At 40.4% G+C, this 25,686-nt stretch overlaps 1 long non-coding RNA gene across 1 annotated transcript in view; it reads right to left on the bottom strand.

Annotated features, from left to right (window-relative positions):
• LOC310674401 overlaps nt 1-25,686 on the bottom strand; it is a 124,753-nt gene that overhangs the window by 47,386 nt on the left and 51,681 nt on the right. The window contains exon 3 of the long non-coding RNA XR_014509559.1: nt 14,538-14,698. This is a non-coding gene — a long non-coding RNA (uncharacterized lncRNA). The remainder of the gene's footprint in view (nt 1-14,537; nt 14,699-25,686) is intronic.

Genomic DNA, 25,686 nt, shown 5'->3' on the forward strand with positions numbered 1-25,686 from the left:
TTGCATTCCATTGTAGCATTAAATGTAAATTGGCACGAACAACATAAGCCCTACCACGGAAGACGCACTTGCAATAAGAATTAAGATGAAATCCATAACCTCAGTGGCACTTGCCAAGCCCATTTCTCGTTGCTCCTTTTGAAACTTGATTTCATCATATAGCAGAGAAGAAAGGGAAATGTATTGATTGGAGCATAAAGCAGATGAACTCTTAAACAACGGTGAAATCACAGCCTGCCTCTGTAACTATAAAGAAAGAAACAGTCAGAAAGTAGGGCATCTATTGAAACTATGCAAAGATTATACCTATATTATGCTATAATTGGAAAGGAGGCACAGGCTTTTAAGTCATAATGATTAAACTGTGGAAACTGGAAATATCAAGGAATGGGGGGGGGATGGAAAGAAATAGGCATGTAGGGGGGGACTTACTGACCTGCTCCCAAAATATCATTAAGATCTTTTGAAAACAGCCAAAATTCTGACATCTGAGAATAATTCCACTTGATCTCTTTGCCAAGCTTTGGCATGAAAGAAGAACTGGATTGTAAAGAAATGCTTTGCTTTCTTCCAAGTAGAAATGTGCCTTCTATTCCCCGCTAAAGACGCTGTCTAGTGACTGGGATTATTTCTTCTTGATAACCTTGCAAGTTTTAAAATTCTAGAGCCTAATTAAAAGTTCCCCACTAACCCAAACTGCAGTAATAAGGAACACCAACTACTAGTCCCTTATCATCTCAGTAAGCGCTCCATTTCACCAGTCATCCTTTTGGAAGAGCATTACGAAATCCCTTGGTTTTATAGTCCTATCAGCAAATGCATATGGATGCGCACACACATCCAGGGAAAAAACCTTGCTGCTCATTAAAACCTTTTATCTTTCTTCTGACCAGGTTCTAAGAAGACCTGTGAATTAATATCCCTTTCCCTATATAAGATATTTTGCTCTTTCTCCGCCTTTAGAGGGATATGTAAAAATGTATTTACCTTTTTCAATATGTGCATTAATGGGAACTAGAATTGCAAGGTTAGGACATTCTATCATATGCTTGCATAGCTTGCTTTTGTGTTCTGAGAATGAGATTTCTTTAAAACCCGACATATTCCAAGCCAATTATTTAATCAATAATTGGAGCAAAATTATCTAGCGTTGTAGCTTGACTAGGGAAGCGAGAGAAGAGGGGGGAATTGCTGCAGGTGGCCTATACAGCTCATTTTGAAGTTAGCTCTCCTAAGCTTACGCAGCGGTCTTGAAGAATATTAATATAGTGTAATGCACCAAAGTACCCTTAGGGTGTTCACCTGCCATGGAATTTAATTTATTTTATATCTCATCTAATAGCCTGAATCTCCTCAATTAGGTAAATATAATGTGAAAATGTTTCCTTGTTTCTCTAAGGAGTTTAAAACCTGGAAGGTCATTCCCACAGAATTTCCTTCCTAGTACATAATTGGGTTGAAAATTGAGTCTCTGTGTGTTTCCTTCTCTTAAAGTGAATGCTGAAAGTGCAGAATGTGATTGATCCACCTCCATATTCTGTGACGGAACAACTGTTGTGTAGATGGGCAAAAGGCATGAATATTGCAGAGAATTCGGCAAGGTATTATATTAAGGCTCTCTTGGATTGAGAGACAGGTTGCAAGAAGACACCCCCATATTTTCAGCAGGCTACCGCACATGTGTAATAAGCTAAGTGGCATTGCTACATAGATAGGTACAGAGGTTGTGTGGCAAAGACTGCCTCTGTAACTTTCATATAATTATGCCTATTGACTGGTGTTTAGATGAAGGTTATATCTTGTGGGGGACATAGCCAGAGAAAGATGGCTGTACTTGGTGGAATGAAACATAGAGGAAAAGGAAGAGCTCCATCTATTGGTACAGAAAGAAATATATTACAGAGGATTCAACTCTCATCACTATTTCTGCATTTCCATTTTCAGATCTGAGGTACTTCAAAATAAACAGAAGAGTTGAGAAGCAGGAACAATTGCTACAGTACTTTCCTAAGTACTCATTTCCTGCAACTGTATCCTCAAAGTCCTGTTGTCCAGAGCGCTAGAATCTGGAGAAGTTTGAGCAAAGTCTTTCCATAGCCTCCCCATGATATACTCTCCCAATCCCAATTCCATACTTTTATTTCTAGCCAATTTGTTTCATTAAAAAATGGTCTGTTTCCTCTTTTCATCCACCTGCACAATCTTACAGATGCCTAAACCTTAAGTTTTGGATTGCACCCAGTGCTTTTTTCCAGCGGTACTAAAGGGTATGCAATACCGACACCTCCTTTTTTGTTGTTTAAAAAGTGTGGCACTTACAACAACTTCATGGTGAGTACTGGCACCTATTTTTCTAGAGAGAAAAAGCACTGACTGCACCTGAACATGGAAATGAGTAACACAAAACCAGACCACACACGATACATTCCTTGAATGCTGCCAAAAACCAGTGTCGCATGGCAGTCCCCCCTCTCAATGCCTCCAGCCCACATTTCTGGCAGCAGCCAGAAGGCACAGAGATTCTCCATATAGTGGCAGCCCTAGGGACATCAGAGGAAATGGTTGAAAACTGTGCACTCTTTTGAACCCAATCCCCACATGGACTATTGCTAAGAATGTTTTTTGCCTTAGCTCATTCGAACTTTTTTTAGCATGCACACATGCTAGAATATTGTTATAAACATATTCACAGATGTATAATTGCCACTCCCAATTGCCATTTCAAACTCTATTTCAGTTTGCATGGAAAAGCCATGTGACATTATTCTCCCTTTGGTCCAAGATGGTGTAGTGGTAAGAGTGTTGGACTGGGATCTGTGAAACCAGAGTTCAAATCCCAACTGAGCCATGAGACTCATTGGATGACCTTGGGGCACACACTATTGCTCAGTCTAACCTACCCCACAGGGTTGTTGTGAGGATGAAATGAAGACCAAATGAGAATGAAATATACACTACCTTGAGCTCCTCAAACGAAAGGTGATATACAAATGTAAGAATGGACATGGAGAAAGAGAGAGAACAACTAACCTTTGAGACTTGCTTTATGTAGCAGGAACCAAAAATCAAATAAGCAGGGATGTTGGAGGGAGAAGTGGAGAAACTGCATCAGAGCAAGAGAGGGCAAAAACCCACAGGCGAGTTTTAAGAAGTAGATGTGCTTCAAGTATGACATTCTGGTACAGAGGAAATTGAATCCATCTATTCTTGATAAAGGTGGCTTCATTATTCAACTTTGCTTCACAATGACACTTATGAAAGATGAAGCCATCCCTATCTCATGAAGATAAATTCATGATCGGTGGTATCATTTTAGTATATTCCCTTTATAAAGAAAATCTTTTTAACAGATGGCAGAGGGGATCGTATTTTTAACTTCAGTGCTACATGAAGAAGGGGGAAATGATTCATAAATAATTGAGGGGTGATATCTGGGGTGAATGTATACAGTGCCCCAGTGCAAAGGAGGATCATATAATTGTGTTATAACAGAAGTAGGAAGTCAGTGGGCCACCAGTTAGTGTTAGACTCCAACTCCTATCAGTCTCAGCCAGGATAGACAAGGTCAGGAATGATGATAGTTATGGTTCAGCAACATTTGGAGGGGCAAAGGCTTAAAGTTAGGTTTGCTGCTCTTCAGCTTTAGCAGTGTGGGCTCACATCAACTGTTGCTAAGCAGGCTGAGTAATTTTCTCCTCACTAGATTTCCCACTTTGCGAATGTTAAGAAAGCTGCAAAGCACTCCATTCCTTAAGCTGCCCATTGTGGTGGATCCTTTCTAGTCTCCAGCCACTTTAGCTCTTCTCTGTACCCACAAAACCACCACTGTAAGTGCAGAACTGCAGGGCCACCTTCGGGGACCAAGTGTGATTTTTTGCCCAATTTTTGCTCATCCTTTCTGAATGCAAAATATGTGTTTATTAGGAAAAAATTACACTGTTTTCAAGACTATGTTTTTAAAAGAAAATGCTGCAGAAATGTAGAAAACTAAACTTGGAATTAGAAAATTGAGACAACTGAAATCGACAGGTTTGCAAATCCCTGTCCTTGATCTCCCCAATTTGTACATGTGTGAAATGATATATCTGCCCCTGTAAAAAACATATGCACTACCACAGAGGGTGTGGAAGGCAAGAGTGATCTAGAAAAAGGAAGAGGCCTTGAACTGAATCCTCCATCCCTATTTTTCCTGTAATGATCATTGCAAGGCAGGATAGGGGAGTCAGAAAGCATTTTCCACCCGTGAGGTTGAAATTGATTTTGAGCCTCTCCTGCACTATATGAATGCCTGATGATGGCCCATGCAGAATAGAAAGCAGAGAAAAGAGGCATTTCTCATTCAGACCAATGTAGGTTTTACATTGACATTTAACCTGATTCGAGCAAGAAAGGCTGTTTCAAGAGGCTAGCTTGCATAATGGATGTCAAATTCTCTCTCCTCTCTGTGACGTCCTACATTAGGAGGGGGATATGGCTGTAGAATGTGGCCTCTTTCCTACTTTGCTCTGTGCAAGGCTAGTGTAGCCAGGCATGTGCTAGGCAGCATAGATGATCAAGCTGTTCTATCCTTGTATGCCAAACAAAAAGATTCATATGTCTTATCTAAGTGGGCTACACAGAGATGGTTCAGTGTTTGCCTGTGTCTTCATTATACCTTTTTCAAAGTTTTGCAATGTAGCCATTAAAATCTGTTTCAGGCTGAAACTTGGCACACCATTATATGAAGCATACAAAGCAAGGAAAAATGGCTTTAATTTCCTGCAAATTATTGCAGCCTGCCCCTGTTCAGGAGAAAGGAATATGTTCGCTTGCTTTGATTCCACATGCATAAGCAGTTAATGGAAATTTCTTCTTCTTGGTCTACAATCTGCACATTTTATAAGCTGGTGCTGTCGTGAGCTATACAACCAAGCATTTAAAATATACACACAGCGAAAACCCTACAGCTCTATGCATATATGATCAAACAGAAGTTGCATCCTTGCAAGTAAATGAGAGTTATGTTGACAGACTAAGAACAGATTAAACTTGATTAGAGATTCTCAAACTTCATAAAAGTGAAGGGCCACAAGTAAATTGATATTGCAAACATATAGACTGAGATTCCAGTGGATTTTACCAGTTACTTGCAGGTTCAAGGGTGATCTAGCTGTTGTCAGAATCGGGTCTTTTACAGGTCTTCTAACCCCATATAAGTTAGAAACCAGAAAGGCTCATGCAGAGTACTTCTGCACACCCAGAATGGAGCATGTGAGAATTTCCCCTTAAAGTTTCCACTATTTAACCAAAATTTCTAACTCTCAGTGGTTGCAAGTTGTTGTGGGGGTGTTTTGTTTTTTTAATCTGAGAAGCAGGACAGGTCATGGAAAGATCTCCACACTGAAGTCAGTTAAATTGTGACTTCAGCCTACCCAGGGAGAACAAGGTGCATACATCCTATTATAACAAACATTATAAAAATGTTGTAAGTAACAACTCAGGCTTAAGTACTGTTTGTGAATTGCCAGTTAAGGGAGAGAAAGAATGTATAGCGCAGTTTCCCTGAGGGTCCAGCTTCCATAGACTGCAAAGGACACATACAGGCAGGTCAGCAAATGCACTGGGCTAAATCATCCAGCTGGGCAACTGGCAATTGAGACTTTGCCTCTTTGATTCATGCCTTGGTATCTTCTGGATTAGATTATTCTGATAGCCTCTACATAGGACTGCCTTTGAAGATGGTTCAAAAAGGACAGCTGACCCAGGATTCAGCAGTCAGGGTAAGATTGTAAGGACCACATTACATATGTCCTTGAAGAGTTGTAGAGGTTACCTGTTGCTTTCTGGACAAAATTCCAAGTGCTAACCTGAATTCTCAAAGCTCTTTACACATACTAGGTCCTGCTTACTTGAAGAAAGACCTCCTTTCATAGATAGGATCTGCCCATGTGATGCCCACCTAGCGGAAACTCTAGCTCACATGGCCCTTAATTGTAAAATATATCATGGTCTCCACCAACAATTCTTAGACATGGAAACTAGAGACAGAGGTTATACGCTTCTTATTATAGGGGAGAGACCAGGAGCTCACCAAGACAGTAGCCAAGTTCCTCTATTTGATTTTCTGCCGCCAAAGTACACTAGAGGACCCCTGCCCTTGCTGGTGTCCCACAGAGGTGAAATAAATTGCTCGCCTCTTCTTCCCTTTGGCAAATGACTGTACTGTTGAAATGGCGACAAGATCGCATTGGCCTGTTTATTCTGAATGTTTGTAAGTGATGCCAATAAAGGTTTGATGATGACCTTCTTTCATGGGATACTAAAGAGGCTCTTTAGCAAGTACCCTTGCCACACAAGACTCCAGCTTGCCTATACACATCCATCTCTATCTTTACAAAGCAGGCAAACCCTGTTATATTTTGGAAGGAATTTGCCTTGGCAGATGCTGTGCTTAAACGATGGGTTAGATGCTGCACTTAAACGAGACTGTTGCTTTAATGGTAGCCTCAAATCTATACTGCTGCTTTATTAAGCTGGGCTTGGTATGGGCTATAAGGACCTATCACAACAAAAGCTTCTGAAGGACTGGAGCAAAATATGACACCAGTGATTCACTAAGTAGTAGATTCATTGGGCAACAGCCACTGTGTTTTGTTTTAGCCTAGTAACCACTTTCTCTACAGCAGGTTTATTACAATCAATGAGTTCTCTCAGAGGTGCCGGATTATAAACAACATAAGATCCGCATCTGGTATAGTAAACAAACATAGCTGTTCCTGAAGTTAGTTTTAATCTTTCTTCCCCCACATCTGTTTTTATGTGTGTGTGTTTTTATATATAAAAAAGGGAGGGCACACTTCTGAAATCTAAGCAGGTGTCATTCATTTAACAACAAAGCAATACTTTCTGTTAGATCAAGTTGCTACCTATCTCTATATCCTTACATAAATGAAGTAATTCAGAGATTTCGACTCTACATACACCGTACAATTAAATCACACACACCCCTCCCAAAGAACTGTAGCTCTATGAAGAGTAAGCTATAATTCCCAGGATTCTTTTGTGGAGATACTTTAATTGTCTGGTGTGCATGCAGCCTTTGTTATCAGTTTATTATTAAAACAGTTTCTAAGGCATTTGCACAACTTTGAAAACATAATACATGCAAAAGTTGGACAGCACATTGGAATGCATTAGGGAGGGGGAATTCAATGAGACAAAACTTATTTTTCCAGCTCTTCACACCAGGGTTTATGGTGCTTGCAAGGGATACTATAAATGTCTAGACGGGGTATTTTTAGCATTCACAGTCCTTGTAGAAAAAGAAGAGTCTAGGAATAAAACATTAAAGCAAACTCTCAGTACAATGGAACAGGTTTTATCTTTTAGTGAGTAACAAAAGGTGTCTGGTGAATAGTATTTTGAGAAGAAGGGCCCTCTGCATAAATCAACCAGGCATCAACCTAACTAGAGTAGAATGGGCACATATCTACTGTCGGTCCTGTTCAGTTCATGTAAGGAGGAGGTGGCTAACTTGTGGCCCTGCAAATTTTGTTGAGCTATAAATCTTAACATCCCTAACTGGCTGGGGTCACCCATATATCAGCCATCCCTGATATTCAAGGATTACATTAAAGAAGGGGAGGACTGAACCCAAACACACTCAAAAAAGTTACACAAGCTGCTTTGGGAGGAAGTGACTGGAGGATGTTAGAGCAGTGAGTAAAGGAGGCAAGGGGAACACTTTTCAGCCTCAGGGCCACATTCCCTTCTGGGCAACCTTCTAAGAGCCAGGAGTGGGTAGGGCCAGAGGCAAAAGCAGGCAGAGCAACTAATGTACATTTTGTTTTTATGATACACCACACCTTTTCTACACCCACCCTCCTCACTATCTTCCACTCTAGCCAAGAGGCCTCACCACTTCCCACTCCCTTGGCACCTCTCTGCCTTCTGCTTCCTCCTGCAATGGCAGTGGGAATCAAGCAAGCATACACAGAGTGGCTGCTTCTCTGCCTGCTTGCCTCATTAAGGCCTTTCGCAACAGTGCTGTGCACAATATGCTGGGAGTTGGGGCAGGGCAGCCCAGAACAACAGTAAGCACATGCTATTATCGCTACTGGGATACCAGCTCCGAAGTATGGTAATGGTGGGACAATTTAGGGGGCACCCCCAGGACCTGCTTTCTCTCTGTTTGTTTCCTCACTCTGCCTAATGGTAAGCTTAGGTCATTTGCTTGATCTAGTCCAGCTTCACTTGGGGATGATTTCCACTGGGGAAGCTGTGAGCAGCAAAAGTATTAAAGGTCAATTGGGTTTATCTTATTCTGTTTATTTCAACAGGAGAATAATTCACCGCTGACATCTCTTAAGGCTCTGGAATGCAGAAAATGCTTGATGAACTACACTCCTTTGCAATTCACTCTTCAGTTATGTTTGTATAATTGGACTTAAAACCTGACCCAGATGATTCAGTAGCTCACATTATTAGGTCCTGATCTTCAGGGAACTGAGCCTAATTGTACTCTATGGCCTTTGCAGGGATAGCCAACTTGCTGTCTGCCAGCAGTGTCTGCCATCGTGGTAACAGCGTCCTTGCAACAACACAGGGTACCCACACATACCGGCAATGATGTCAGAGCAGAACAAGGGTTGCAGATGCCATGGGAATCCCAAACATTGGGCCACACAACAGCCAACCAACTAGGCTTGCCAACTGATCAGAAAAACAGACAGCTTGCACCTGTGCTTTTCACAGTGGATCAATATGCATAACTCAGTTTGTTAATCTTTCTATACATTAAGTTAAAGGCACAGCCTGTGACCAACTAAAATGGACCTACCGCTCAGGCCCTAATTATGCTACTACTCCTCATTCTCTCCCTTGTCCCACCCCTTCTTTTTGGTTCCTGTCTGTTCCTTCAACTTCATCCCCATACTAAGGAATCTGCTTCTTCCCCTTTCTACAGCTCACTTCTACCCTTCTGGAGGCCCAAGATCTTAAGAGGAGAACAATCCCAGCCATCTTGGGCATTACAAGTTTAAACGGTCCTGTCTTTAGGAATATAACGATACAAAGCCCTGAGCTGATAGTTACAAAAAGCACACCTGTAGCTTTGTAAGATGTTTTGTGGATTCATTTATATAAAAAAATTGAGAAAATATACATTCATACATACATAGTCATACGTGCATACATACTATCCCCAGTTCACTATTCCTGTCCTATACAGTCTCATTTGCTTATCAGCTGAACCAAGTTGGCTCAAATATCCTGACTAAAGGAGAGCAACCTATTTCTGGTTTCTAAATCAACCATACATCGAATAACATTGTTATTAATTAAATTTGTATACTGTCCTTCAGCCAAAGATCTCAGGGCAGTTCACAGCACAAAAATACAGAATAAAACCACAAGATACATAATATAAACAAGAAAAAGAACAAAGCAAACTAATAACCCCCCCCTTTCACAAACACATTTTAAAGGACATAGACTGTTAGTCATCATTTTAAGAACGTCATTTCCCTTGAGCACATGTTGATATCTGTCTTTTAACAGTGTAACTCTAGTCCTACTCAGAAGTAAATACTGTTGTGCTCAGTGGAACTTTCAGGTGTTTGTGGAACTGTGGTCGCAAAGTGTACCTGACAATTTAACTCAGGAGGAAAATGGTTTCCTGTAATTGTCTTGTTTATTTAAAAACACACATGCACAATTAAAGTAATTCCTGAGTTTTCACTCTTCCGGCACACTTTTATAAGCACACTAAACAAAGCTGGGCATTTTATCCGCTATCTGCTATGGGTGGTTGCATATAATCCTATAATTTCCAGTGAAATAATTAGAGGTTTAATTTTCCATTTCTTTCCACTGTGAGATGGCGTGTGGCTCTGAATGCTCACTCATGTCCGCATGGGTACACAGTTGGCATATGCATTGCTGTGAAGCCAATACTTGCATTGTCTCTTTATGATTGGTTTTTTTAAAAAAAACAGAACCTCAAAACAATTCCAAACAGTATTTAAAACCTACTGAATAATTTATCTTTTCTACTAAGTTTTAGTTTCCTAAAGAGTTCTTAATGGAGATGCCACTTATTCAATAATATATTTTACTGCTTGATTCAGAAATCTTTCAGTCCGAGGTTTAGAAACCATCCCAGTGTATCCTATAGCACATGGGAGAATCCTCCAGATTCCAGAACAAGATTAATTCCAGATGAGCTGTTTCTTGAGTATTCATTATGATTTGTTTCCACAAAGATTGTGGGGAGGTTAGACAATGTTGTTCTGATTTTGTTTTATTTTTTTGTGGAGAGGTTAGATGATGTTGTGCTAAGTGATTGTTATCTTGCACTTTCCAATGCATTTCCCCATTACTTTTCTGATCACAAAATGTCTGCTTGCAAGGTGGGGGTAATGGGTTTGTTGCATAGCAGCACCAATTCAGTTTGAGTTTCACCTGAATTTGCCAGCATGTGATTGAATCCCACCTGAAAAAAGGGACAGCCTGGAAGCTCCCTGAGAGATGGTGGAGGGTCACTCACCAAACCTAGTGGAATGGAGCTTCAGCAATCGTCTCCTGGAGACATCAGGTGGAAGGGAGAGGCAGCAAGGACTTCAGGGCCTCTTGGACACAATAGCAGAGCCAATGTGGTGCTCCCACTGGTGCAACCATACACAGCTTTAACCTCATTGCTGCATCTCCCCTTTCTGGAAGCAGTAGCAATACTATTGCAGGAAGGCCATTGCTTTAGCTCTGCTCCACCAACTGAGTCACTACTGCTCACATCATTGAATAATCATAGAAATGACTAACTCGCATTAAGAAAATGCAAACCACCAAATGGAAAAGGTCTTCCAGAGATACCTGAGAGTCAAAGGCAAAGATTCCTGTTGAATCTCTGCTGGAAGAGAGTCCCCCAATGGGAGCAGCACCACTAAATACCTGTCTTCTAGTTCAGGCCAGCTGGACCTCTGCAACACAGGAGGATACCAAACAGTGCTCCTCTGGATGTTCTCAGGAACTGGGCTGAGATATAAAGCCTCCGGCAGTCCTTATATCCTAGGCCCAGTTTTTTCAGGACTTTGCATATGAATACAAGAACTTTGTAGAAAGTAAAAAGGAAACCCAGGACGGATTGTTGGAAATGCCAGCAGCTAGGTAGGAGGAAAGCAAACATTTGAACAGACCTTACCAGAGCTCATTTATCCTGAAGCAATCCTTTATGTTGTTAACATTATACTGCTGTTATAAAGAGGCGCCAACAATGGTCATTATCCTCCAATAATAACATTTTTTATCAGTATACTGCAATGCCTTTCTACAAAGTAGGGCCACTCACCCCCTCTAAAATTTGACAAAAGGAGTACTGTCAAGATAAATGTTTGAAAAGGTTAGTGATGTAAACTTCCTGCTGTAATCCTTCTGAGATTGTCAGTAATGTGTGTGTGTGTGTGTTGTGTACGCACGCACGCGCAACATGTTGTTTACTATTAGGCTTGTTTGATCTATTTTTTCAGACTGGAAAGCTGTTCCTTGGCATCCCGCTGTGTTTTGCAAACAGCCCCAGCAACAAACAAGGTTTTAAATGAAATCTGTGTGTAATCAGAAGACTCCTATGCATCTTATCAGTTCTCCTCAAATATCCAGGTACCTGCCTGATCAACTCGTACATTTATCAACTTTAAAATGAGATATTCCATCAGTTCCTTTCAGGTTCTTTTGTCATAAGGCTGACAGATTACTACAGCCTGACTTTGCGCATGAGAAGAACTATTATTTGTCCTGTGGAGGGGACAGGGGATAGGGGGAAAACTGAACTCAGTTCACATATATGTAATACACACTTTTCCAAACAAAAGGCAGGCTGAAACACAGCCATCCTTTGAAATTCACACTTCTCTGAATTTTGCAATGCAGTTCTCCAGCCAAGTAATGTGTGCAAAAATTCATGTATTGGCTAAAGTAACGTACCAAAAAAGCATATTAAGGCAAACTCCTTTGCAAAAAAAGTTAATTAGGTGATCTAATTGTTCAGCCTAGTAATGAAATAATGTTTTCAGGTGACTGAATCACACCGGAAAATAGTGACCATCTGAAAGCGCCCTTAGTTCACATGGGAGTAAGTGAAGTCTTTGTACCCCTCTTTAGAAATATGCTTGCTGACCAGGTTCAAAAGACATACTAGTTGGGGCAGTGGTGTTGCTGACATTTTCAAATTCTATTCATTACTTCATTCATTCATTCAACTGAACTGGCCACTGAAATGTTTTAGATTAGGCACTAGAGCCCTTTTATTACAACGCTCGGTATAGAAGCCTTTCTTTTGAAATATTTGCAGGTTTGCAATGAAATGTGCAGCTTACGTGGTAAACTCCTGCACACATGTCAAGCCAGCAGCTTTACTTTAACTGAGATTAAGACTTTACTATGTTGCCTTCCTACACAGAAGAAAGGCATCATTTTTTGTTTACAATATTTCCCAAGAATGCATTGGCTGTGGGCTTCTCTCACTTCCTTGACAGTCAGAGGTATACATTTGCTGGATGCAACTTGATTTAGGAAAAGAGCACCCTCTATCTGTAGCACTTTCTGCAGTCCAATCAGCCTGCAACATACTCAGGAAAACACAACCTTTGCTACAGCTCATAACGTACAAACCAAGAATTCCAGAAGAAAATCGCAGATTGGGAGAGCCCAGTCAGAAAATAAATAAAAGGGCTCAGATAAGGTGGTCTCGGCTTGCTTTTAAGAGTTGATCATACCAGCAGCAGAGACCTCCTTGTATGATACATTCTTCATTTCCCTACAAACCTGCTGCAAAACTGACATTTGTCAGCCAGCAATGTTTGCAATGAAAATGTATTTATAAGCTTTCCAAGTCCATTATAGGCCAAGCATATCTGATTTAAGATTCACTAATCTTGTTCAGAACGGCAAAAACTCATTTTCTGTACAGGAAGTTGCTGCACAGTAGCAAAGTCTGCAGGGAAAGTTGGTATTTAAATGGATGAGGTAGGTTATGAATTAAATGTTGAGGTTCCAATGCTCTTAGGCTTTCACGTGGCGGCTTGTGGGAGTGTGGATTGTATATGACTTGGCACCTCCAGGTGGAGCTGCTGCCAAATTACAGGGTGGTTGTGGGTCCTTTCACAGGTTGTCAGGATGATCAGATCAGGGATGGATCTGCCCATTTTGGTTTCTCTCCATTTCTCATTTTCCGAATCTTAAATTCAATTTGCCACATTTCTGAATCAGGTTGCAATTTTTTTAAAAAAATGTGTTCATGAAAATTCATTGCAATACGCCTATCCTCTTGTGGCAGTACCAGTTTGTGCAACTGGCTCTGTCATGCAATCCCAGCTGGTTGCAAGCATTGCATTATGCAACAGTGGCTTTTTGATCCCTATACCAACATGTCATGCTAAATTTTAAATGGTGGGAAATAACTGTGTGCCAAAATAGTGTCCCAAGTTTCAGCACATGGAATTGCAATGCAAAATTTCTACAATTTCCCAAGTTAATGGGTTTGCAAAGGGACTTTTTTTTTTGGAAATAATTAAAACAGAAATGAATGCTAGCCTTTCACTAGATTCCACTAGATTTCCGGAAGTGGCTTTTACACTGTGTAAGACTTCACATAAAACACAGAAATGCTCAGGTAAAGAGACATCAGGATAACAGAATAAAGTGCTGTCTGGATGCAGCCTAAGTCTACAAATTATGAGTACAGCCACAAGGCAGAAGTAGTTTAGGATCAGAGTTTCCTTCTCCTAGATGGGCTACTTTCCCCGTCATGGTACATAATGATTGCATAGTGTGTGAATTTGGGGAATGCATGCTAGAGCATATTGCTGGTTCCAGTTTTTTGCTGATTCTTGAGCAAAATACTCTCAACAGCCACCTCCCTGAGTTTGCCCCTTTTCCTTCCTACTATTGCCATGCCCTCTTTGCTTGCCTCCCACTCTGGGCCCATTCAGCACCAGCAATTGGAGCTAGAGGAGAAGGCATGCAAAACCTACTATAGTGGTACGCTTCAGGTTACATACACTTCAGGTTACTGACTCCGCTAACCCACAAATAGTACCTCTGGTTAAGAACTTTGCTTCAGGATGAGAACAGAAATCGTGCTCCGGCGGCGCGGCAGGAGCAGGAGGCCCCGATTAGCTAAAGTGGTGCTTCAGGTTAAGAACAGTTTCAGGTTACGAACAGACCTCCGGAACGAATTAAGTACTTAACCCAAGGTACCACTGTACTCCTTCTCCTTACTGCCTTTTCGGAGAGGGCAGCTGAACAAGAAGCAATAGCAAGGAGGATGAGGAGCAGAGGAGGCCCTGGAAATGGGCAGCACAGACCACAGCAGATGCCCAGCAACACGAACTCTGGCACCAGTCCCACTACAAATGTGGAATTGCATAACTCTTACTACTACCAGGAGCTATGCTGCTGCTTAGCATTGTACTTAGCCTCCTCCAGGGTTACACTGGGGGCAAGATCATAGGATGCATCATCTTTTGTGAACCTCAAGAAATTGGGGGTGAGCAATCTCTTTGTACCTTCAGTTCAACAGCTTGCTTGTGGAGAAAGGCAACAACGCCAAGAGAGTTGTGGCTGCCTGCTTTTCCGCTGTTCCAAAGTCACCGCTGGCCACATCGTCCTCTTCTTTTCCCCTGCTGACTCCCAGTGCCTTAGAGCAGGTGAGAACACCAGAATCAATCTGTAATTATAAGAAAATTTACACTTTCCCCAGGAGTTAATATACTTTATTCTAGGCAGTTTTATGGGAGGCAGCAAAGCTTATCCTGAAGCTGATGGTCATAACAATGAAATAATAGTATAATTTTTCCTGCTCGAAATATGGCTTTTAAGAAAATTACATTAAGAGAAAGAGCTGCTCTAGGACCTCATAAGGAAGGTACTTAAAGAGCCATTATCTGCGGAATTCTGGGGAAGTGTCAGGTTCATTTACTATTTGAACTGTATAAAATTCCAAAATATCTTTCTTTTGAGCTATTGCCCACCCTCTTCCACATGGGGTTAGTGAAACATTATTTCATTTTCACTGTTCTTAGGAGACATATTTTGTTTGGGAGATGGCAGCTTCAGAACGCAGACTGCTATAGGCTCATTCAGGCAGAGTGCCTTGGCATCACTGGAGTTAAAGCACTTTCCATAAATGCATCCTGGCATCTACATAAATAAACACATTAGTTTTCCAAAGGCTTCTGTTTTCATCACAAAGGGAAAACTTCACATTCAAATGAATATATATATATGCACTATTATAAGCATAATTAGAGTGCACAGTGCAATTAGAATTTGAAAATTTTGCTCCCATAGCTGTGTGCCCAACTAAGCAGCCAATTTCACATGGAAAATACCGGCATGATGAGTCTTTAAAAAATAATAATAATAGTTCATAATGAGGTAAACCAAGAGGTTCGGGACTTGAAATTCAAAATGACTGAAAATCAGCTAGGTGGTGTATATTGCATTTCAATTTCCGTGGCCTTAGCAGGACAAGGAAGGGAAGCTCCAGACACACAGGCACACCAGATTAGTCACTGTCCCAAGGGAATTTCTAATCCCACCTATAGCATTTTCATAAAATGTGTACCATATTAAGCTCATCCATTTCGCCAAGGTGCTGAGTAAGTAGAACAGGGTGCTGTGGTTGCTTAGCAACATGCTTTTCCTTCTTCCTTAACATAGGGGGGTGTCTGAGGTGGGGCTGCTTATTTGAAACTGACATTAGCAACTCTGAGAGCACCCAGCATCTGGTTGCTTGGGATCCCTTGAAGAATTAGTGCTGTATTGGCAAGCATCTTCTACAAATACATATTGATCTCTTCTTCAGCTGGCCTCTTTTGAGTGAGCAAAATATACCTATATTGTCCATGCTATTTGTCTCTTGCACGGAAGCAAGCACCACCCTATCTCTGAAATATGTTGCCTCAATTCACTGAGTTACCAGCACCAGCTAAGTCAAGCGGGTCCTTCCATTGTCTTCTACAGTGCTAAATGTCATACCTACAGGTATTTGCTGATGAGAGGTGGAAGTGTTTATGTGAAAGCTGTTTTCCGTGTTGGAGTGAATTTTCAGTTTGAATTTCACACAAGTGGCTTTATGCTTGAAAACTGGGCAAGATGTTGAAAACTTTACTATGTCGAAGACAACTGTGTAATTAAGTTGGATTATTGGATTTTGGCCTAGCAAATGATCACAAATGTCTTTACAATATTGATATTGCTAGATGCTGAGACATGGGCACCATCTGCACTAGACATCAAAAGTAGCTTCATATCACTTTAAATAGTTGCGGCTTCCTCCAAAGAATCCTGGGAACTGTAGTTTATTAAGGATGCTGGGAGTTCTCAGAAGAACCCCAATTCCCTCACAGAACTACAGTTCCTAGAGTGGTTTAACAATGAATTACTCTTCTCAGAGAACTCTGGAAATTATAGTTCTACACCACCTTGCCCTAGATGGTTTTGGCCCAAGCTACTTGAAGAATGGTGTGCTGTCATGTCAACCTGCCCATTCCACGAGATCAACATCAGAAGTTTGGCTTAGATGTCCACCTGTTAAGATTGCTGACCACCTGTAATAAAGTCCTCTCCGCTGTGGCACCTCTCTTGTGGAACTCTGTCCCTTTCAGAGTGTGGCAGGCCTCATCTCTTGCAATGTTTAAAAGGGCATGGAAGACCCAGCTCCTCTCAGTGGCTTTTAGTGGGTAACATATCTGTAGAAACTGATTTTGTGTGGCTCTGGGTTTTGATGTTGCTTTGCTGTTTTATTCATTTGATTAATTTATGGAATAAAAGTTTCCTCTCCATCTGTCTTTTATGTATCATAATGCTTGTTAAAAAATTAAACAGAGTGTAAGCTGCTTTGTAAAGAAGATTTCTGAAAAAGTAGGCATAAGTTTATTAAATAAATAAACGAACAGTGGGAGAAGGCTTTTGTCCTGTTTGTTGGCTACTGTGGGCATCAGATGCTGTATTTGGACTGACCCCCCACGGGGCTCTTTTTACAATCTTTGGGATGTTTCAACATAAAGAAAGTTACCTTGATTCAGAGAACTGGGATTCATGACCTTCCTATTGATTTTATGGTTCTAATGTAAGCCATCTATCTTTGAGAAAGTAACATCTTATTTCATTAAGGGAAGGTATAACTGCATCATCTTTTAAGACAAGTCTTCTGGTTACGACCCATACTTAGTTTCATCTGTGTTTGCATTCAAAGCAGTAAAATCTGAAACAAAAACACATAGGAAAAATGCTCTGGAAAACTTTTTTTTTTAACACCTTTAAATCTGACTTCATCATCTGAGACAGCAGTAAACACATTTTTTATGGAAGGTTTTCGAAGGCTATGAAAGAGAAGGACATAAAGTGCCCTAATAGATTTTGAGCAGAAATCCAACCTTTATTGGGGAACTTTAGTGTCCTCAATAACGACTTGTCATTTGTCTCATTAAGCTTGCCTAGAGATTTGTTCTCCTGGACAACATCTGCGGCCTTCTGGTTCATGGAAAGTGGGAAAAAGTTACATGACTTGTCATGCCAATGCGGTTGAGTGAATCAGTAATATTCTAAACTGCATTTCACAGGCCAGTGGCCTACAGCAGGCATCACTGACATGGCATTAACAGGCACACATGAGAATACAGAGACCTCCCTGCTGCCCCCATGTCCTCTCCTCACCACACCCTCCAGATGAACTTCAAAGTGAAAGCAGTATTCAGCTGTAGCCCGTGGAACAGGCTGCAGTGTGTGCTTCATTGTGAGGGGTGTGTGGTGCCCGCAACAGTTTCTCTGGTTTTCCTATGTGCGCACAGGGCCCAAAAGATTAACCTTGTCCGACAAAAGTCACTTCCAAAATGGAAGCATGCCACGTCACCTATGCTCTGCATAGTGCCTAGAGCATGGCAGTGTTCCACAGCAGTCCCTTTCACAAAGCCTGAATGCATATCAGAGTTAAGGCAAGACAACTTCTTGAGGAACCGAAAGAGCAAAGACGTCCTTATTGCAAATTTAGTACTCCATTTAGGTGAAGAATATTGAAGCATAATGCAGTGCACAAGACATAATGTGCCATATGGTATAGTGCAGCCTTGAAGAATTCCCATATGCTCACTCTCCTCGTCCTAACAAAGGCATCCCATGTGTTTGCAATAAGCTGGAATTAACTTTTTAAGTTCTTCCCATCCTCTTTTTCTTTTCTTTTCTTTTCTTTTTAAAGAAGCCTCAGAAATCAAAATAAGATGAGAGAGAAAATGAATACAATAATGGATGAACTTTAAAGAAATAAATTTCAAGTCGTTTGAATCTATAATTTCACACCAGGATAGGTTTGTTGTATCTGATTCTTTAAAAGGAGGAAAAAGCCCATCTTCACTTAAATGTACTAACTATTCTATGGTTGGTTAAAAGCCATTTTTGCAGTCGCAGATGGTGTCAGCTGTGATAAGACCTCCTGCAACAGAGATCAATAAAGCTTACTTTAATAGCACTTTTTTTCTTACCCGAGAACCTCCAAAATTATTTTGCGCCACAATGATCGCTATTGGGTGGGAAATAAAAGGAAGCTGAAATCTATCAAAGTTTTCTTAGCAAGGAGGATTAGTTCAGAACGACACAGCATGATAGCTAAAGTTCTCTATCAGCACAAGACTGGTGTGCAGAAAAAGACTGTGATAGTGTTGTGGGTTGTTTTTTTTTTCCTTTTTCATTTCAGGGGCAAGAGACCTTGATTCTTTTAATGAAGAAACAAAGGAACAAAAAAATAGATACACACTGTTTTCAAGAGCCCATGGGCATTCAGTTCAGAAGGAACCAATAATTTAACAAAAGTTTTCTCCTTGGGAGCCTTACAGCTGAATAGTAAGGCTAGAAATTCATCCTGCTTTTTTTCAAATAAAAAGAGCAATGTTTTAAAGGGCATGAGTCTAAAGGTACATACTAAAGGTATGAGTGGTACTTTTGACTTAAGTGAGCCAGGAGTACACACTCATTGCGAGGACATGCAAAGAAGCCAGAACCAAAGGACAAGCCAGGAAGCAGGTGTAAGGAGTAAGCCACAAGTCAGGGTCAAAAAATAACCAATGAAGTGCCCTGAGACAGTGGCCTCACCCTGCCTAATGGCTGAGACGGCTCTGTTCCTACCCACTAGCTCTGACCTGCAGAACTGCATTTTTGTATGGCCACAGCAAACATGGAATAATATAAAATGCCATGGTTAGAAGTAGATGTTTCAGAACAGAGTATTAATTTCATAAGGTGATCAAATCTCTGTAATACTATCCCAGGTTGTTTTTCCAGCAGCACAGGGGAAGTTCTAAATCACCTGTTGTATGTACAGTGCAAATGTGTATAAGAGCTCCAATTCTGAAAATGGGTGTTTAGTGAGGATGCTAAGAATTAACAGCATTCCCAAGTTGCCTTCGCAGAACTACAGTTCCCAGGTTTCCCAGAGCAGAGGAAGTAATTGTTAAAGCAGTTTGCCAGGTGCAGCTATGGCAGCTGTATAGCAAATGTGAAGGGGGAAATAACATTTGTTTTCATTTTTTAAGTCATAGTTCTCTTTCGTAAGGATCTGTTATTGGCCACAATCCAGTGATAACACTTTCTGAGCAAGCACTTGCACAAGAGATGCTGCTTCATACACACCTCCCATTCATTTCAATGGGACCTTCATGAGAGAAGGTCCTGGTGAAATGTGTCCTTTAATTATTTTTGCATTTTGGAAGCAGATGGTCCGGCTCAAGACACCATGCTTCCCCCTAAGGAAATCTTCTGAACTTTCCATTATTTCCACTAGCATACAGTACAAATTAAAACCCTAAAAGCCAAAAGCATCGGACAGAAGAGACGTTGTCTAGGAGATTCTGAACATATTAAATGCCACTTATAAAAAGCAAAGCTATGTTCAAATGTCCATTTACCTCCTGCTGCTTAACCATATTAAAGATTAAAGGCAATCATTTTGCAACCTGAAAACTTCATAGTACCATCTTGAGAAGAGCGTGTCAGCATTCTAGATACGGTAGCTACAAAATCGTTGTTGCTGTGGATTGCTAACTTGCGTCATTTACCTAAACTGAGTGATTGCCGCTGTAACACAGTGAAAGAGAAAGACCTCTAGACAGATGTGGGGAGCCATTTTCAATCTGAAGACTACTTTCCCTTGAGGACAACTTTCCTGCAACCACCAGTGGTGGGTGGGGGCCAGGGGTAAAAGAGAGAGGAGCAACGAATATGATTCTTTTTACATTCCACCCAAGTTAGAGGTTTACAGACACACACACACACACACACACACACACACTGTTCAGCATCCTCCATCAAGGCACATTCACAACTCAAGGACATAATGCCAGCCAGGCCAGAGTTCTTAAGTTAAGAGTTCTTAAGGAGGGTGCTAAGGAAGGCTGGTCTGGGGAAAGGAAGTGTGACTAGGGAAGTGGGGCGTGGCCTGGGAAAAGTACCGAGGACTGGATAGAAAGTCCTAGAGGGGTGCATCCAGCCCCACCCCACCCCAAGGTTTCCCACCCTCTGCTTTAGTTTGGGGTCTTTGCTTTGGCTCTGCATCCTTTTGACTCATTTATAAAATTGAGTCTCTCTGCCTTAAAATGCCTAAGTCTTTGGGGAACTTTAGAATGATGAAGAGGGAATATCTTTAGAGCTTTTGTGTGTTTCAGAGCTTGCATTTACATGCTTTCAATAACCTTTGGAATACACTTAGTGGCTGAGAAAGATACAGTGAAACTGGGGACATATTCATTCTAGTAATTGAGAAAGCTTATTCCAATGGAAGTGAATAAATGCATAGCACTCTTTGCCATTTATTGGAATATTCCTCCAAATGTTTCTTCTTAAAATATGTGCATAGACCATGGGTTATCTCTTTCTGATAAAACTCCTTTAGATTATTCTATGAAGAATTTAAAAACTTTTCTTCGTCATTTCAATATTCTACCTACTTAAAGGACATCTTCTGCTCAAAATCTTTTTTTTTTTTTTTAAAGGAGAAGGTTGCATTTTATTTTGATATATTGAACTGGTAAATACAAATTACTATCTGTCAGGGCAATACGAACAGGCTCACAGAATATATTTGTTTTTGTAGTCATTTTAGTTACAGATGACTACAAAATAACCTTGCCTAAAGATGAAAAGCTGTGCTTTTCAGACTAAGCTTTCACTTTGGAGTATGTATTGAACCACATTTCACCCAGTCTCTGTTGGGTTTTTCTTTTTTAAAAATGCATTCAAAATTTTCTAGATACAGTGGTACCTCGGTTTACGAACTTAATCCGTTCCAGAAGTCCGTTCTTAAACCGGGGCCCTCTGAGGGAATATTGAATAAAAATATTTCCACCCTTTCCAAATCTTAGCTTTCCTGTTAAGCCTGTACTGCTGTCTACCACATGATGCACAAGTATGTGGGGTCACGGATGGCAACTTCTAGACTGTAACATTATCGTACAGAAATTAAATCAGAATACCCCATACAAGTAGAAGGGGGGGGGCATTTAAAATATGAAAAAGCTTGTCTAGGCCACATTTTATGATTTATTAGCATTAAAGGAAGCTTGGCAGAAACGTTTGACACAGCATATCAGGCCAATTTTTGCCACCTCCTCAAACATCCATCTTTAGGACAATTAATTGCAAATTTGCTGTGCTGATAGATGTACACATCATAGTTGCCAGATGTTTTTAGGCTCCATGTAATTGTTGTGTCCCCTTACACCCCTTAGCTCTTCTCGCAGCAATTGTTCTACATGTATTGCCAGTCACCCTCTGTGGTCATTTGCACAAATGATGCTGTAATATTTGCATTTCTCATGTCTGCAATTTAAATTCTAAAAGCTGCCTTGCACATTCAACTGGGTCTTTTAAGCTTCTCTACAACACTAACAGCATCAGTAAAGTAACAGATTTCAATTTAACATATTCCTGCTATCACCTATGAAATGCTCGATGCAGTCAGTTTCACCATGTTCAGGAAACTATCTACTGATGTGCATGGCCAGGTCACTAAATGGATGCTACTTTACATTCTTCTACACCAAATAATCCAGGTGCTTTTATTTTATTCACAGAAAAGACCAGTAAGTTACAGAAGTGTTTTATTTTTTATTTCTTATTGATTGAGAGGTTTTTAAACCATCCTTTCCATTTCATTAGAAATCTCTAAGGTGGGTAACATCAATAAGAATCAAACCAGTAAGCATCATTAGGTGTGGCTGGTACAATTAATTATGATATACAGGAAGAAATATCATGTACTATTCTGAACCTATGCGCTGCTACCAGAAATAATGCTTTTGATTCAGCCAAATGATTTATGTTGTACTAACCCAGAACAATAAATCATTCAAAATGGCTCAAACTGTTGCTTAAGTTAGGAGTAAGGAACCTGTGACTCTAGGTTGTTGTTTTTTTAACTCAAGCTCCCATCAGTCCTAATTAGCATGGCCAATGGTCATGGATGATGGGAGTTGTAGTCCAGCAACATTTGGAGAGCCACAGTTTCCCTTCCCAAGATTTAAAGTATAGTTCTATGCCAGGATAGCCAGCTTTTCAACATTGTAGAACCTGTAACTTTAACTGCTAGCTATAACAGGGATTCTGGCAAAGTGCTATAGAGGTTGAAAAGTCAGACTTGCTAAAATTCTGTTTACCTATGAAACAATAGACTATATTTTCTTTTTCATAGTTAAATAGGTATATCCTGTGGTAGTGCCCCATCAATCTTAAACTAATGTAAAATTAATGCAAATCAAATTCAGAATGTGAAAACAAAAAATACACAAAAAAATCAAATATCATCAGATTTTGCATTAACACAGTTTTCAACGTGACATCTGAATTTTTAGGGCTCAAAACTAGAGCCATATTTAGAACTGACAAACAATTTTTCATTATTCAAATGTTTCTGGATGTAATTGAGTGCCAAGGCCCAGTGATTATATTTTTTAAATTAATGATGGACGTCCTTGTTTGCAGAAAGGTCTAAAGAAAATGGGTGAATAATTCTGGTTCTAATTATTAGCACTAACCCCCACCTTTGATACTGAAACTGCAGTATGGCCTCTGAAGAAAAACTGGGTGTCTCTTTTGATAAGGAACCTTGCATATTTTTCACCAGAATACAGTAGCTTGAATCCAAAGTTAGTTAACATAAGGAGATGGCCAGTCCAAGACACTGGCTTCATGAGTGCCTTCTTTTTAATACATAGCTTTACAAACGAAAGAGTTGAGCAATATACCAAAAGATAACTCTGCTTTTGATTCAGAAATTATGCTGCAGGTTCATTATATTAATGCATTAATGCATTCACTCACAGGTTTGGGGATGGAATGTACGGAGTGAAATGAGCATGGTTTATTATTACAGTGGTGCCTCGCAAGACGAAAAGAATCCGTTCCGTGAGTCTCTTCGTCTAGCGGTTTTTTCGTCTTGCAAAGCAAGCCCATTAGCGGATTAGCGGATTAGCGCTATTAGCGGTTTAGCGGCTATTAAAGTCTTAAGGGATTAGCGGATTAGCTGCTAAAAGGCTATTAGCAGCTTAGTGCCTTAGAAAAAGGGGGTGGGGAGCGGGGGAAAAAAACCCAGGAATCGCAAGACATTTTTGTCTTGCGAAGCAAGCCCATAGCAAATTCGTCCTGCGAAGCACCTCCAAAACGGAAAACCCTTTCGTCTAGCGGGTTTTCCATCTTGCGAGGCATTCGTCTTGTGGGGCACCACTGTATTATTATTTGCACTCACTTTCCTTCAGAACCTTTGAACAAAATGGAAGTGAGGAGCCTTCAATGTCAATAAACATGCACTCACTGTGCTATGAGCTCCATGTCAGTATCCTGGAAGCCTTGATGTTTATTTGTCAAACAAACATTGGTTTGAGATTCACAAATGTTTAAAAATATTCAAACGTAATTACTCAGAAAACTGTTTAAGAGGAAGTGGGGTTCCCTCCAGAGCTCCAGGGACTGCATCCTGGTTCATTCTCTATAGTCAGGTTAAAAAGCATTGATGTCTCGCTAACAAAAATATCAATGATCACCAGATGTTTGGAAGTCAATCCTTGACACTCTAGAAAGGTTCTATGACAGCGAAGGATTTCTGGGAGAAATCTTCACCATTCAACAGCAGCAGCAACAAAAGGATATAGAGACAGACACAGAGATCAAGGTATCATCAAGGTTACTCCTTGCAACTGACAAGAAATATCTCATTAAACAGAAGAAAGAGTTCCCAGGAGCAACAGGCAACCCCAGGGAGGAAAAGACGAAAAAAGGAAGACAACGCAATGCTTTCCTCAAATGTCAAAGCTCTTCTGAAAAAGAAGATAGAACTGAAGCAGCTGGGACTATTTCAACAAACTTTGAAACCAACCTTCAAGATGAATTAGCCTCAAGTAGGAATTATAGTGGCATGTTTGCTTAGGGAGCTTTAATATTTTTTAGCATAGCTAACATGGTGCTCTTCAGGCGTTGCTGAGTTATTATTTCCATCGGCCTCGGCCAATGTGGCCAGGTACGATGGGAGTTGTAGTCCAACACATATGGAGGCTACTGTATGGGCTACCGCTGGTGTCCAGAAACTTAGAGCAGGTGATATGGGTTGTATAGCTTTGCTCTATTGGAGAGCACGTCTTCTTTTTTCAGCTGACACCTCCGAACTTCACTGATCCTACATAATTAGTTTTGAATTAATTTATTAAAACAGTTTGGTAGATATAAGTTTTTAGGAATACAATCAATGACTTTGGTAGAGTTATTTTAACAGGATTTTTCTATTTACATATACACACACGACCCTAATTCAACTAAACTGGAGTGATTTTTCTTCTTAAGATATCCAACAGGTGTGCAATTAAATGTAGAAGATTCTCTTTCCATTGACAGTTCAAGAATTAAAACAAGAGTTCTGAAGATGAAGAAGAGGCCTCCATCGGTGTTTTTTATCCTCAATTACACTTTTTGAAGATGAGTAATGCACCTAAAAGATGCCAGCTGGGGGGTAACTGATTTATTAGATGGTTGATATCTTGATAACCAATCTGCATTCCAGTGATGACTTCCATTAAATATTAAAAGGGCCTTCAACATACCTTTTCAAAATAGCCCAGTAATTGCTCAACCAGACACTATTTTCATCTCTTATTCTTCCCAGGTGAAGCAAAAGAGCTGTAATTGATATTGAACAACCAGTGTCCTAAAGATGGTTTAAATTAGAAGGTTCTGGGTAGAACATATTGATTCTCTGGCATTCCAAAAATAGATGGGGGTGAAGGTTATCTATAGAAATAAAGTCCTTATTACTCTACCGGTGCGATGTCCAACTTCTAGAGCAAGTCCACTAAACTTTTGTGGGCCAAACTCCTTGAAGGCAGAGCTCAGAAAGAGAAAGAGGGACAGAGAAAGGGAGACATCTCAGGCCTGACATCACTGCCATATACAAACACCAATGCCATATATGAGCTCCATGTATATTTCAACCCACTCTGGAAATGAATGTAATGAAGAGGAAGCCAAATGTGACTCAAATAAACAAATGTAGGAAAATTCCCATGTATCCCATGTAAACTATTCCATTGGAAAAATACTGGCCTGTATTTTGTGGTGCAGTAGACCTGTGCATTCACCACATACATGCATTTTTTTCTGCAACAAAATCCTATAATGTTG

The sequence above is a fragment of the Podarcis tiliguerta genome (genome assembly GCF_965153285.1).
Source record: "Podarcis tiliguerta genome assembly, chromosome: 3".
NCBI classification, from domain to species: Eukaryota; Metazoa; Chordata; class Lepidosauria; order Squamata; family Lacertidae; genus Podarcis; species Podarcis tiliguerta.